This window comes from Molothrus aeneus, chromosome 2 (assembly GCF_037042795.1).
Source record: "Molothrus aeneus isolate 106 chromosome 2, BPBGC_Maene_1.0, whole genome shotgun sequence".
NCBI classification, from domain to species: Eukaryota; Metazoa; Chordata; class Aves; order Passeriformes; family Icteridae; genus Molothrus; species Molothrus aeneus.
This window is the reverse complement of record NC_089647.1, coordinates 53,669,200-53,684,682: the sequence shown is the minus strand read 5'-3', so window position 1 is coordinate 53,684,682 and position 15,483 is coordinate 53,669,200. Positions and strand designations below refer to the sequence as shown.

The window sequence follows — 15,483 nt, the reverse complement described above, 5'->3', positions numbered from 1 at the left end:
TTTGTTCAGCCCTGACTCATAGACAGAAGAATGGTGCTGAATGAATCACCAGCAGCATTTTCCGCAGTATCTAACGAGGTAGCTCATCCAAATATTGATCAGTCCCAAGTCTCTCTAGTTTTTGAGATCTGAGATATCACAGTCTAGTATGCTATTCACCATTAAAATTCTGCATTTGGGAAAGGGAGGAACCAGGCAATGACCAAACATTGCTTGGTGCATCCTTTGTTGATAGGAGCTACCTTCTGCCTGCTGTGAAGCTATCAAAATTATATAAACACTGCTGAAATGCAAGAGAAATAGGAACTTAGTAAGTTAATAACAGAGAGCTTTAAAGCAAATTAACAAAACCACTTTATAAAATATCTCATTCAGTTTGGTCCACTGCTGCAGAAGGTCATTAAGCCAAACACTGTAGTAAAATAATTTTGATCTGTAACAGCAGAAAGGACAAACATTAAGCAAAGGATAATCACAAATTAGCATTCAGGACATCAGCTGACCGTTGCAGGTGTTGAGGGAAGATAGTTCCTCCCTGCACAAGTGCCTGGAAAAGCACATTTCTTCCCCTTTCCTCTCTAATGTTGGACACAACATGCTTAGGCAGCAGGCAGGGGATACCTCAGGTGTCCACAGTCCTGCCCTGCTCAGTGTCTGCCCTTTGACTTTCACTGTGATAATACCTGTATAGGAAACAGGCAACCCTTCCTACCCTTCACTCCACCCAGCAAGAGCCCAGCCTGGGCAAACCCCATGGCTCGAGTTGCACATTACAGGAATTACTACTGCAGAAACCACATAAAACAATGGAGAAGAAGCCTTACAAGAAGCAGTGCACGTGCACCAGTGAGTTGGCTTTGGTGCCCAGTATCTCCACAAAACACACTTCTGCCACCCCAACTGACTACCATAACTGATGGAACCCAGAGTCATGGACTACATGAACTCAAAAGACATTTTATGGACATTTTGCAAAGGTGGTCCATTGACTAACAGAATGACATCTGTGTATTGTATCAAACTGTGAGAAGTAGGATGGTGGCTAGTGAAGTTGTATTGAATAGTGTGAGATCTGGCCATGGTGTGAATAGTACGGAACAAGGGGTGGAATATGTGCTGGGTGTGGCTGGGATAGAGTAAAATTTCTAAACAGTGGCTGGTGTGGGGCTGTGCTTTGGGTTTGTGCTGAACACAGGGCTGATAATGTAGAGACGTTTTTGTTATTTCCAAGCAGAGTTTACGCAAGCAAGCCCGACCCCAGACGCCAGTACAGGCTGAGGTCAAGGCTCCGGAACGACCGACACCAACCCCACGACCCCCTCGTGCCCCCCACGTGCCCCCCTCGTGCCTCCGCCGGCCACGCCCTCAATCAGACCACGCCCTCTCCATACACAAGTCACGCCCACACGCCATGGCCCCGCCCATCCCTCCGGCCTACGTCCCCGCCCACCCGCACGGGAGGACTCCGCGCAGGCGCACTGCGTGCCAGACCCAACTGCCCCCTCGCGGCCCCCCCAGCTCTCCCCAAAGATGGCGGCCGCGCGGCGGCGGGCGAGGCGGCGGGCAGCGCTGAGGCGACGGGGCGGGGGCGGCGGTGGGAGCGGGGGGCAGTGACAGCCGCGGGGAGGGTAGGAAGAGGCGGCGGAGCGGCGGCGGCCGGAGGGCAGGTACCTCGAGTGGGCGGGCAAAGGGGTGGGGGAAGCGCCGCCCCTGCCCGAGCTGCGCCATCGGGAACTCCCCCTGGCGCTCCCCGCCTCGGCGCCGCTGCCCGCTGGCGGCGGAGCGCGGACCGTTAGCCGGGAGAGCCGCGGGGCCATGGCGGTGAGTAGGCGCTGATGGCGAACCGCCGCCTTCCCCTCCGCGGGGCGGCCAGAGGGGTGCGAGGGGACGGGGGCGGCGCCGCTGCCTGCCCCGGTGCCTGAGGAGCGGCGCTCCCCGCCGGGCAGGACCGGGAGCCGGCGCCTCCGACGGAGCCCCGCGAAAGAAACTTTGTGTCTCCCTCCCTCCCTCCCCTCCGCGGCTCGGAGGTGCCTCTGCCGGCCGGGGCGCGGGGATCCGCCCGCTGTCAGCGCCGGGCTGCGGCGCGGCGGCCGCGGGAGGAGGCGGAGGTTGAGCCGGAGAAAGAAGCAGATGCGGAGCGCGACCAGAACAGCTGAGCGGGCTGTGACAGGCGGGGAGGAGAAGGCAGTGGTGGTGCTCGACGCCTCTTTCTCGTTGTTGTTGTTGTTATTGTTGTTGTTGCCCTCCGCCTAAGCCGTAAAAGGTTCCCTCATAACGCCCAGCTAAAGGGATTGAGCGTCTCTATGTAGATAAAACAGTCTTCCCGAAAACACGGTAATAATTGTATTGCCGACTCCTAGCAGAGCCATTATTCTTTCATCCAGATTTGCTCCCGATTCCCCCCTCCCTGAATATCGCCCAAGATAAACAGAAACTTTTCGTTGCTTCCAGGCAACTTAGAAAGTGAAACCAACTAAAAGCAAAAATGAAACTTTTCAGCTGTTTTTTATTGTGCGAAGTAAAGAAATTAAGAAGCAGAAACAAGAGAAAATGTGTTTGGTAGGAGAAAATGTTATAAATGGCACCTCAAGACGTGTTAGTCATTTGTTTAACCCTGTCAAAGGCATTTTATTCGCCACCTTGCATGTCAAGTGTTATTCTAGAACATTTCGCATTACAAAGTAATTTCTGTGAAATGCTCTTTGTTTTTAGAATTTCAGTCTGCTTTTGATCAAATACATACCTGATTAGAAATGCCTTACATTTTCAAGGAGACTTAAAATCTCCAGATTTTTTGCTGCTGAGTACTTGGCAGCTTCTGTCTTAGAAGCTGTAGGAGCCAGTCCTGCTAAGCTTTCTGCTTTTCAGAAGCTATTTTGTTGTTATGGCAATGGGAAACTTTCTGCTTTATACAGTGTAGAAATTTAACTGATGTGAATCTGCATCCGTAGATGTGTTTATTTTCTGTGTTGTGAAATAGTATGAGTCACAGCAAATCAGTGGTCCTTAAAATTCAGAGAGGATGATCAGTTACATTTTTTTCTGCCTTTTTTTAAGGAAATGATCTCAAATAATTATGAAATTTAATCACATGATGAATGGGGAAGTAGCAAGCTGTCAGGTAGGGAGAAAGCTGTACACACATGTGAAAGTCAGAAGTAGCTGAGTATCTCTAGCACTCAATGTTGGCAAATTGGATAGAGTTCTTGACAGCCAGTGTTTCTACTAAGCATGAGGGAGCAAGAAGGGTGCTGGTTGAGTTTGAAAACATGGCATCTAATCTAAGATTCACTCTGTGTACACAAGTTATCTTGTCACACATGTACTGAATCTGGGAGTTGTTTGTGCAAACTACAAGTGATTGATTCAAAATCATTCACCAGAATGATTTTTCTGGTGACTTTGGGGGAGGAAGTTGATGTGCTGTATGAGTTCCACAGGGGCACTGGATTTTTAGCAGATGAAGCCCTGGTTAAGAGAGACAGAGATCGTTGTCCTCAGAAAGGCCAGGACTCAGTGATCTGTTGCTTAGCTCACTTGATCAGGGGGTGAGCCATCAGCTTTGAGCAGAGTCACAGGCTGGCTACTGTAATGATAATATTACAGCAGAATTAGGTGAGTGTCTCAGGTTTTTCTCAGGGCAAATGGAGCTCTTCTGAGGCTTTTTGCTGTATGACAAGCTCTGGGTGTATGAGTTTCATGAGGGTCAGGTCATTACACCCAGCACCAATTACCTAATTTCAGTCCATTAATGGCATTTCTACCTTTTTCAAGTTGAGGTTTCTACTAGTTTGTGAACTTGAAATTCAGAAGCTTTAGATTTTTATAGGCAGTGATGTAATGGAGCTGCAGAAACTTGGATTATGATTTGGACTAGTAACTCAGTTGCTTTGGGCTGTGAGTCCTGTGCATCTGGGGATGCTTTTCTTTGTTAACCTTTGCCTCGTGGCCATTTAATTTTACTTGAATTTGTACCTCCATCGGCTAACTCAGTGTTGTGCTGATGGTCATTTTGGCTGAAGATCTCAAAGAGATCCTTAGAATGGTTATTGCAGCTTTAAGTGCTTAATTCAACATGTAAAAAACTCTTAAGGCCTGACTTCACAAGAGGTTCAAATTTTCATCCTTGTCAGTACTTTCTCCTAGATGGTTTTAACATCTAAATGCTTTTAGACGATGCTACAACTTCCCTTGCTAGCAGGTCACTTCTGCAATAGTGTATGCTGTTGTACATGTGTTGGTCTCTAGAAATACAGAATGCTGAGAAGGTGTTGTGTGCCGCTTCATGGATCTGTCAGCGGCAAATCCTGTAACCCAGCCCCGTCCCCCTTTTTGGGTTGAACTGGCAAACATGCAGTCTCGCTCATTCCCAGACAGGCAGATACCAGAGAAGACAGTTTTTGAGGATGCAGGCCTACTTCCTAGACAGTTTTCTGCACCATTGATGCTCCTTGTCAGTGCCTTCTGGAACCTCAGGAATTCTTATCTTCTTCTAGCAATTTTGTATCTTTTTTTCACCTCCACTGTCTAATTGCTGTGGGATTTCTAGTTCAATCTCTGCTAAAATGTCTACAGATAATGTCATGTTCCATCAATGCGTTTCTGTTATCTAGGATATGCATTGGATTCTCTCTGTTATAGGTGTCAATAACACTTCTATATTTTATCATTGATTTCTTTAAGACTGTTGGCTTGGGGAAATTCCCAGGCAATTTTGTAGTAAAATTCAACTTCACTACAATTTAGAGTGCATGAGTTGAATTGAGAGCTGATGTTTCTCCTGTAGGACCAGATCTCAGTAAAAATGGATTTGACTTGGACTGTCAAGTTTTTAGTTTAACTAAAAGATACTGTCTGTATCTCAGGAAAGCAATAATAGTTTGGAATGAGTACACTGCTTTTTCTGTTCAGCAAACATGAACAATGTTTATTTTGCTCATGGGGCCAATGTTTCCCGAGCTACAGAAATGACTGTTTTTTTACTTGTTCTTTGCTATATACAGTAAACTTTGAGCTTTCTTAATGCTGGTGTTCACTTGATGTTAATAGAAAAACACTATCAGCCTTTTTCTTAATCTTCTCTATTCATGAAGTTTAATGGTTGTGTTTATGTCCAGTAGTATTTTGGACTGTCATCCTCAGGTGTGTATTTTGTAGGGCTGATGAGGTAGCAGGATATTTAAGAAATGTCTGTAACACTTAATACTAATACATGTTTCTTGTAGGCTGTCATCTTTAATTTTTCCAATTAATTTGCTTTTGGTTTCAGATGGAACAAATATTTTTGAAGTAATTTTGTTTGCCCCCCAGGAATCTGGTCCTATTCCAGCTGCTGACACACTCTTGAGCCTGTAACCACTGAAAATCTGCAGACTTTTTGCTAACCTGTCCTAGATGACTTTAATGAAATGTAAATTAAAATAGCATTTGCTATGCTCTTTTGTCAATAGTGAAACAGAATTTTTGGCTGTTCCTTTCCTGGTGGACTCTTCATGTCCACCATGTCACTTGTTAGGTTATGCACTTTTTCTTGATTGTATTGATAATCTGTATTGGTTACAACACATGCTGCAGAAACTGTTGGTCTTCACTTTGGTGGCACAGTTGTGTAGAGCACTGTGTTATTACTCTTCTTGAATGTATTGTTTTAGCTTTTGTATTCAGAATTGCAGTAGCTCAAGAATGAAATATCCTTTTATTTTCTAAATACTTGATTAAAAACTTCAGCACCATGCTCATTTGTGATATCTTCACAGCACATTTCAAACTGAGTTAGACTGGACCTCCTTAGCCCTATTTGTTTATGGCTCCAAGTAAACTTTCACTGTTTATGTCTAGGCAAGCACATTTGTTGGCTTCAGTCTCATCAGACCTACCAATATTGAACCAGTGTTCTTAACAGAATTTATATTTTTGTCTCCCTTTAAGTTTTTACTTTTTCAGGATATGTGGACCTTCTGCTCATGTTGTTCTGCAGTCAAAACATCCCCTATGGTATTGGTATCCTCTCTTTTGGTTTAGTACCTTGGGCATCAAACACCACCCCAACGCCAGTCCACAGAAGTTAATCAGGAGCACTGAATATGCCTATGGTGTACCTCCCCCCAGTTTTGCTGCCAGAGTTGTTCCAAAGCATTTAGGACACGTGAGCAGATACACTGCAAAATTCTGCATTTATAGACAGTAGAAAATATTGTACCTTACTATATATTGAATGACTTTTGACATAGCAAGTTGTCAAAAATTAAATTATCTACAAATTTGCAATCCCAGTTTGACCAGTAGAAGTAATTTTTATTAGCCATTAATAGGCTTTAAGAAGAGCACAGCACTTTCTAAGATGTAATAAATGTCTTCAATAAGGTCCAAAAGGATTCATACTGTGACAGGTATGGATAGGTAGCTGAAAGTGAAAAGGAATATGCAGGGCACGAATGTTAACTTTACCTTCTGCGTAACAGTTCTTCTTGAATCTGCTTTGAGTTTTTTATACCTTGGTTGAATTTAAGTCTGTGAAGTTCAGTTCTTATTTGCTTTTGATTTTGAATAACTTGAAGTGGAAAAGAACCTAGCAAGCCTTGAGCTTTACTGTTACCAGCAGTAAAAAGTAAAAAAACTCTGTAGTTCACAAGTGTAAATGGTCCCTTGTAAATGGGGTTGAGTTTCCCCAGTGTACCGACCCAGTGTCTGTGGCATACAGGATCCTACAAGCATGGGCTGCTGTCCAGCTGTTGTCCCATTTCCCCTCACTAATGTAGCATACTCCATTCCAGGTATTACTTCTTTGATTATAAAAGAAATCCTTCTTCTCTAAGTTCCAGTTTTTAAACTGCAAGGTTTTGGGTTTTTGTAGTTTGTTGTCCTTTTAACTGGAAGAACTTTACTAGTTAACTTCACAGAAGGAAATGGAGACAACAGAATAGCAAGTTGAGTAATTTTACTCTGTGGCAGAAGAACACATTTTAGGTAGGGATAGCAAAACAAGTAGTAATGGTCTGCAAAAAGTGTGCAGGTATCTGGAAACTAATCTGTAAGCAGAAACTGAATGGATAAGAAGGTTCAGCGCAAACTTTGGTGACTTGCAATATCCTGGCAATGAGAGAGAGCTGTGACTGTAACTGTGCAGTAATATTTCAAAATACATATTGATGGATCGTTAGGGGAATTTCTGCAGTAAGAATAAATGTCACATAACACAGGAGTTACCATGCTTCTGCAAATCCTGTCGAGTCTATCAAAAATGTAAATTGGGAGGAGAACACTGTAAGACAAGTATTCACCCATTTAGTCTAGTATGAAAGTGGATTGAAGATATTGAAATGAAGTACTAAGAAGTTAGGACTAAAAGAAACTGTGGAAGTGAGCAGTGACTGTTGGCAATGATTAATCATAGATGCAGCTGAAATGTATTTTGTTTTAATTTGTTTAGGCTTGCTAATAACTTGACTGCCCCCATTTAAGAATATTAGTTTATCTGTACATTCTGCTCAGTGGTGGCATTTCAATGGTGAGGATAAGTTACCATAAATAAAGTAATAGATCTTAAAAGTACCCCCGTGCATTTAAGTATGTACATCATGGCAATACAGTTCAAAACAAATCTGTTTTTGACTTTGTGACTGTATGGTTGATAACAAATTGACAGCTATTCAATGTTGCAACTTCATATGCAAAAGAGGAAGCTAAGAGCAGCTTTGTCCTCTTGACTTGATTGGGCAATCAAACTAGTTGGTCCCATGGTGTTTTGATTAGCTAAAACTTTTCTAGGAGGATGGTGTGGAACTTGGGAGAAGGGGTTGCTAATATCACCTGAGAAACCTGCTATTGTTTTGCTGGTCTTCCCCTTCAGTAGTTACAGATACTCCTCTGTTGGAGAACTCTTGAATGAGTAGCACATTCAGACTTCAAGAGATTCAGTTGAGGTCCTGATTGACTATTGTGCTTTTTTTTTTTTTTTTCCTATGGGGTACAAGCAATTCCTCTCTGTTTATTCTTACATTTCACGTTCACTTGTGTATTTGTACATTTTTTGTGTAAAGTCAATCAGGAAGCTTCTGTGTTAAAACTGATCAGTTTTTATATGATTAATTTTAAACTCTATCTGTCCTACAGTCTAACTCACTTTGTTGACCAGTTGCTTGCAGTGGTTCAAGTGGGATCTGCTAGAATGATTTAGCAGAACTGACGTAGAGGAGTTTAAATTCTTGATAAGAGAATGCCCTTCAAATGTGATTGTTAGGCCTCAAAAGACCTTTTTTGGTGAATTTTTGCTCTTGGGAGGTAGTTTTCGTATGTCTGTCTTGATTTATCATGTTCTGTTATTGTCCTGTTCCTTATGGAAGCAGAAATCTACAGCTTTTCCAAAATAATCAGTGGAGAGAAGTTTTAAAGTCTCTTAGACTTGTAGCCTCATTGATCCTACGTCACCTTACATTCGGATAGCAGTTTTCATTTTTCAGAATGAGCAGGGAAAAGCTGTTTCATAAGAGTTCTTTAAAAGCTGTTCATTCTGCTTGAGTCATGCACTCTTTGTAGCTCCAACACCAGCAGCTGTCTATGCAATAAATTTATCTCACTGACCAGTTGCAGGTCTTATTATTTTATTAATAAAAATATATCCATGTTTTTAGTTTGCCTTAAAGGTATCATATGAAAAATTATTTTGGAAATTTCTTGTTGCTACTCACAGCCTCTGAGAAAAGGGAGTCAATGACAAATGAGGAAGTAGCTTGATTCTTGGCATTGAATTTTCTTGTTTTCTCAAAAACTAAGCATGTTATTAAACAGAAATAGAGGCAAAAGTAACAGTTAATTGGAAAAGGCCAAGTTGGTTTTGAAGCCATGTGATTTTCAGAAAACAAACTGAAGGAAATCCAGTCCTGGCAGAAGCTTAGAAGAATCTAATTTTGCTGGTTTAAAAGTAAAACTAGGAGGGTTTAAGGAAATTCTTGAGAGTTACAAGAGTGTAAAACAAAACATAGTTTAGATCAGTGTTGCATAAATAAAGTAGAATTGCATTGCTGATTTTTTACAAGTGGTACAAAAAATACAATATGCAGTTCATTCTCCTCATTTCTTTTTGGGGATGATTCCCATGAGTATCTAAATGGAAGATGTTCTCCAAGACAAAGGAGGTCACAGTATTTTACCCTCTGTGTGTCAGTGCATTGGATTTATGTGCCTGGTAAAGACTAGGTATGGGTTTGCACCTGGCTGCTGACAATTTGCTCTTTGATTGTAAAGTGCACACTATCAAAGTAGTTCCAAATAAAATTAACAGATAATTCCAATTTGTGTTAGTTTTGCACTTACCCCTTACTAGAAGCTTAGACTTCTTTGAAGGTATAGGAGGAATGGGCAAATAAGTGGGAAGTACTGAATTTTTCATAGGCAACAGCTTCAAGTTACATGTACTTCATCCAGATAAGGATTGTGGATGGTTTTTTTAATAACATAATAATAACAACAACATTTAATACCAGAATGTGGTGCTTTGAAGTAGTTTTGGTTGCTCTGGTCTTGCTGTGTACAGTTCGGCAGTTGTGCTGGGCAAGCTGAGCTAGTCAGTATCCATGAACATATTGTGCTTTTATGGATGACTGGTTTATAACTGTCTAGTTTTCCTCTATGTAGTCTTCACCTTCAAAAGTTTAGTTTCCTACATCAGCTACTATTAAAAACTTAGCCTCTTTGGCTCAGATTCAAAAACTGCTGGCTTATGAATACAAATGCATTAAACTTGAACAGCTGGGGTATTTCCAATTATCTACTATGCATTCTTATACAGGTTAGAGTACCCATGGCATGAATGCATGAACTGCATTTGAAGCTGCTCCTAAATCATTGCAGTTTTTAGTCTGAGGTATGAAGGTAACCTGACATAAGTATTCATTTACTATAGCAAACGCCTACAATGCTAAGGTTTGCTGTTGTGGGGCTTGGCCATTCTCGCTCTGAGTAGATCAGGGGGTGACTGTAGAGCATGAGTCAGATCTGGTAACTGTTTGGCTGTTGATGTGCACTTGCATTTGCTCAGCAATCAGTGTTTCCTTCACAAGAGTACTGCATTAATTTTACACCTTTCAGTGTTCATCTTCTGGTGGTAACATATGAACATATGTATGAACAGAGTTGTGGATCGTGTTTCTCAGTCTTTGAGAATTATGTTGAGTGAGCATCTGTGACAGCACTTGAAGTATTTCCATATTGATGGTAGATGTTGTATATTCTTTTTTTTTTTTTGATAGGAACTTCCAGTGCTTATTAAAACCTTTAGCATATCTTCACTCTTAAGTGAGTGTCAGACTTTGACATTGTTGATTCATTTCATGCAACAATACTCTTTTTATAGTTTTCCTGTATTGCCTATCTGCGATTTTAGTATTTTGACCAGCACTGAAGGGAATAGCCATTTCACTTTGACTGTACTTAAAAGGAGGTTGACAAATTAGTGAAAGAAAAATGTTCCCCACAACACCCTTCTAACAAAAAAAATCCCTCCTCTGTTGCGTCGGAAAGTATTTTATCAAGTGTCCCAGGAAAACATTTTTGAAACAGGAAAAATACTTTATCAGGAACAAAGTGTATATTTTAAATAAATTGCATATTAATTGAAATATTTAGTTCAGAAGTTTAAAAGTTGGTGTACTGTAATTGCCACATCTGAAACTCTTTGACTGGAAAATGTGGTAAATGTACAGGGAGGGAGAGAAATTAAAATCCTTCTGCTCAGTTCTGATTCTTAAAAACAAACACAAAACTCTTCAGCATGCTTCATAACTTTAATAGCTCAGCTACAACCTTATGGATCTCTGGGTAATTATATTCTAATACGTTTCTACACCAGCTGCATCACTCTATCTGAGCTTTTTCCAGTAGTGCATTAAGTGATATTACTAACATCTGTTGTATATTCTTTGTTCTTTCCTCTTCACCCTAGAGCTGCATTGGAATATTCTAGAATTTTCCTCATTTTAGCATATTTGTACATCTTGGGCACTTCTATTTGTCCACTCTTGTCTTATAAGTTCTGAACTGTATGGCCAGTTTGACAGATTGGAAGGAATTGGCTTTTTTGCTTCAGCCTCTTGAAAGATGTTTGTTTTTCAAGTGCATCTGCTGTCTCCATGTTGGAGAAGGCAGAATTAAAGCACTGAATGCATTAGGATTGGGTGATGTTTTATGGTTTTTTAGGTTCTGTAAATTCATTCCTTGGTCTTTGGCAAAACCTAAGTGTTGCCTCCTATTCAGAGAAGCTTTTATTTCTTACTGGAAGTTATCTGGGCTGGAGGATGGGCCCTGCCTGTGGTTCCTGGGGGAGTGTAGCTGCGTGAAGACCCAGCTGAAGAAGGAATGCACACCTGCTCTGCTGTGCTGAACCCACTGGGAAAGCACACCTTACAGCAACCTGGAATTGGCAGCTGTAATACGATACTGCTTGAAGCATGTATGAAACTGCATTACTGACAAAGAAATCGTGGAAAAGCCCTGAGTTTGTTACTTCTTGTGTAAGAGCAACATGCAGTTTGGAAACATTTAGTATTGATTTCATTAAGCCAGTTTCTTACACTGCACTCTTTTGTGTTAGGTGCTTTTGTATTGTCCCTGCTTAAACTTCTGTCCTTGTGTTGTGTAGAATTCACATCTCTTCTGAACAGCTCCCTGGAATAATAAAAGTTTGTGTCTGTTGTTCACTATATTTGACAGAATTAGGATGTGAAAGAGTATTAAGTTGCTGTAAGCATTGTGATGATACATAGGTAGGAAAAGAAGCAGTACTCTGTAAATCATGAAAACGGAGGAAAAAAACAGCAATACAAGTTTCTCCTTCAGTAGGCATCAGTGATACCAGTGTGGAGAGTGGCCTTATAAGTCCTCTAGTTGTGAATAAATCAGTTAATTATATTTCGTATCAAACTCAATAACCAGCAGCAGTGAATCTCTAGGAAAGGAATGGTCCATATGTTTTTCTTGTACACAGCACTGTTACTAGATATAACTACACTTGTCATGGTAATGCCTATATCCAGCTGAACTGGAAAGCTTGTTTGTGTAGGATGTCCATGTGAAAGTGTAACTTTTTAATTTGAAACTTTCCTCTAATGCAGCCTTCCTCTTTTAGGAGAAAGGCCGGATTATAAAGCAGTTCTGTTATGGACCGTTTCGTGTATGTCTTCCAAAGTTTGAGCCTTAGGTGTCCAAGTTTGAGTTTTGATTAGCATTGTCATAGTTGCTTTGAAATTTGAATTGAGAATCTGATAGCTTTTAAGAGCTTGGAGTCAAGCTGTGGTACTCTCTCTGGGTTCTGACCTACTGTGAACCATTCAACTTTGGTGTTAAGTGTTGCATTTTGTTTGACTAATATTCTGGAATTCATAGGAGAATTCTACTTGTCAGGGACTTTGGAGATTGCCTTTTGCAGCCCTTTGTTAGGACTTTACATGGTCAGGTTTTGATTTTCTACAGCCCTGGTCTCCAAATTTTTTGGTCATGCACCCTTGTAAGTAAAGAATATATTAAGTACGCACCTCCAATATATGTAATCTTTTGAATTATATGCATATGCTACTTTATTGATATATTTATACTATAAAGCATATGAAAAAAAAGGATAAGGTAGAGATGAGAACCAGTGTTTAAAAGGTTTTTTTTTTAATTTACAAAAAATATTTTCTTCTTGTATGCTAAGAGTTTGTCTTGTACTGGAGTGTGTTTACCCCTCTTTGGAGACTACTGATCTACAGGATTAAGAATTTTGCAGCCTCTCAGAGCAAGGTATGCTAGTGCTACACCACTCTCATTGTCACTATACCTTTTTTTTAATCTTTATGGACAGACAGCATTTCCAATGGTGCAGTGCATGCCCATCACAGAATCATAGAATATGCTGAGTTGGAAGGGACCTGTCATGATCATAGAGTCCAACTCCTGGCACTGCCCAGGACTCCTCAGGAGTTACGCCTTGTGTCTGAGAGCATTGTCCAAACACTTGTGCTTTTGCAGCACACCTCCAGGAAGAGTTTGATTTAAGGCTCTTAACCACCATCCTTCAGGCAGTGGTATCCAGCTAGCAGGTGACCCCTAGCAAATCTAGTGCTCTTAGCTTCTCCCTGTCTTTCATGGGCCCAAGCCCAGGAACAGTTTTTGTGGCATCTCTCTTGTACTGGGAGGAGGAGGCTGAGAAGAGAAAACCGAACGTGCTATTCCAGGTTCCAGCTCGTTACCACTGAATAGCAGGGAATAATCACCTCCTTCAGCCCATTGGCTGTACTTGTCTGCTAATACAGCCTCATATGCCTTCATTGCTACAGGACATGTGCTGCTGACTCATGTTGTTTTACCTTGGTGATCCAACTGATACAATGCTGATGTGTTTTTCAGAGCCTATCCTTGAGGTCAGCTGCTAGTCTCTTGGAGAAATGCTGATCCTTTGCATGTGCAGAGGAAATGCACTGAATGCACTGCCCAATGATCTCAGCCTTACAACACTCCTTAACCCTCAATGAACAAGTGACAGTGTAAAAAGTAGTGTTGTATTGTGCTTTACAACTTGAGGGTACTGCCACAGAAACAATAAAGGACCAAATCTGAAGGCATTTAAGGATTGAGTTAAATTGTCGTTACAGTTCAGGAAGGCAAACTTCCTTACTGAACTATGGAGTGGAACACAGTTTGTGAGCTTTAACATAATTTAGCCTTTTGCCTTGTTAGTATAATTCATTCCTTAAACGTTCCTCAGGCATAAGTCCTGGAGTCTAAACAAATCACATCCAGTAAGTTTATATACCCTTACTTTGTTTTGGCTTTGATAGGCTTCAGAAAACTCTTTCAAGATATTTTCAAATAGCAGTTCAGGTGGGGGTCGTGGGCAATAGCCCACTTAAAATATAAGTCTAGTACAAAGCATTAACCTGCACAATTTGGTTGTAATCTCAAGAGACCCTGTACTTTCCTTGAATTGTAGAACAGACTCGGGGCAGATTCAGTGTACACTGAGTTTGCAGTCCTGAATTGGCTTTGAATGTCTGCTACTAGTTCAGTACATGCAGTAGCAAGACAAGAAATGAAATAGTTGTTCATGCAGCAGTTGTTGCTGTGCATGAAACAGTGTAGATTTGTAAATAAGCATGCATTTAATGCTCCACCAGTAGCAAATTACTTCTCAGCTGCTTCTGTGCTTAGCAACTGAGAATTATCTCTCTATTCATCTAATGTGTCCTCTTCCTTGTCTGGTCCCTTTTAATGTCCACAAGAATGGTGCAGTGAGTAGGCCTTAAATAAATCCTTTGGTTCATCCCACATGTTATTTTACCCCTTCTGAAGGCTGCTGCATCAAAGTTTTCAGTAGTGCAGGAAATCTGATGATAGGCTAGTGAATTGTTTGTAGTGGTTCTGCAGGCTGAACCTTACCTGTTGTCCGAATGCAAGTTGTTTTTCTTGAGCTCTCATTAAGTCCTGAGTATATCTAGAAACTAGATGGAATTGGAGGACAGTTACATCATCTGGGGCAGTTTTATGAGGATTAAGGCTGAAATTACAGTATGCACATACTTTGCTTTCAGTATTTTCAGTATGGAACAATATGTTCAAGAAGCTGTTGCTCCCACTTGGAACAGTTAGCAGCAATTTCAAGTCAGAAAATTGGAGACAAAGCTTGTGAAGTTATTCCAGTAGAGATGGTAGGTATTTGTAGCCAGAGGCAGGAAAAACATCCTCCCCTCCATGTTGCTAAGGGAGGTAGACCTGTTGATATAACTGATAAAGCCTTTTGGCAAGTTTGTGTTTGACTGTCCACTTCTATTATTCTGTCCTTGTCGGAATCAACCCTTCACAGGATTGTGTTCATTCTTTTTTGTTTTAGAAAGAGCAGTTTTACCTTTATACATTAATACTTTTTGCTATGCCTAACTTTTTAAGCTATTCATGCCATTTTAGTTGACTGAAATGACTCAGTCTCTTATCATTGTCATTGCTTGTCATTTCCAGACTTCCTTTCGACTTCCTTTTTTAAATTTTTTTCTGGGAGGCAAGTTAAAAACATGTTTCAAATGAGAAGCTGAGAACTGATACCTTCCCTTGCTATTGGAAACTCACATGGCTCAACAATTCTGTATTTACTGTTAATGTTTAAGGACTGTCCATTCAGTTTTAATCCATCTGTTCTGTTTTTCTATTGAAGAGAAATGCTCTCTAATGCCAAGTAAGATTTTAAGGTTGTTTTTCCAGTCCACTTATTAGTACCTTTTTCAGCAATATCCATCAGCAGAAGGTTTGTATGAAGTTAATTGGACAAGATTTTTTCAATCAATCTTAATTGTATTTTATTTCTTTACAAATAACATCCAGTGTTGGCCTCAAATTATTGTTTGCTAACAGGACTAGATTGTTCCTTTTACAACACAGTATTTAATGCAAACTTCAAACTTCTACTTTTCTTCCAGACCTCTGAGACTTTCCCAGGACCCAAGTTATTTGCAAGTCTTT

General features: G+C 40.9%; 1 protein-coding gene across 2 annotated transcripts in view; it reads left to right on the top strand.

Moving 5' to 3' along the window:
• Window positions 1–1,631: 1,631 nt before the first annotated feature.
• FNDC3A (fibronectin type III domain containing 3A) overlaps window positions 1,632–15,483 on the top strand; it is a 111,208-nt gene continuing 97,356 nt past the window's right edge. The window contains exon 1 of one of the 2 annotated variants that reach the window (XM_066544990.1): window positions 1,632–1,667. The gene's annotated coding sequence lies outside the window, so the exon portion shown is untranslated. Of the gene's footprint in view, window positions 1,668–1,743; window positions 1,822–15,483 lie in introns of those variants that run through there. The other variant, XM_066544989.1, reaches the window with a different exon arrangement.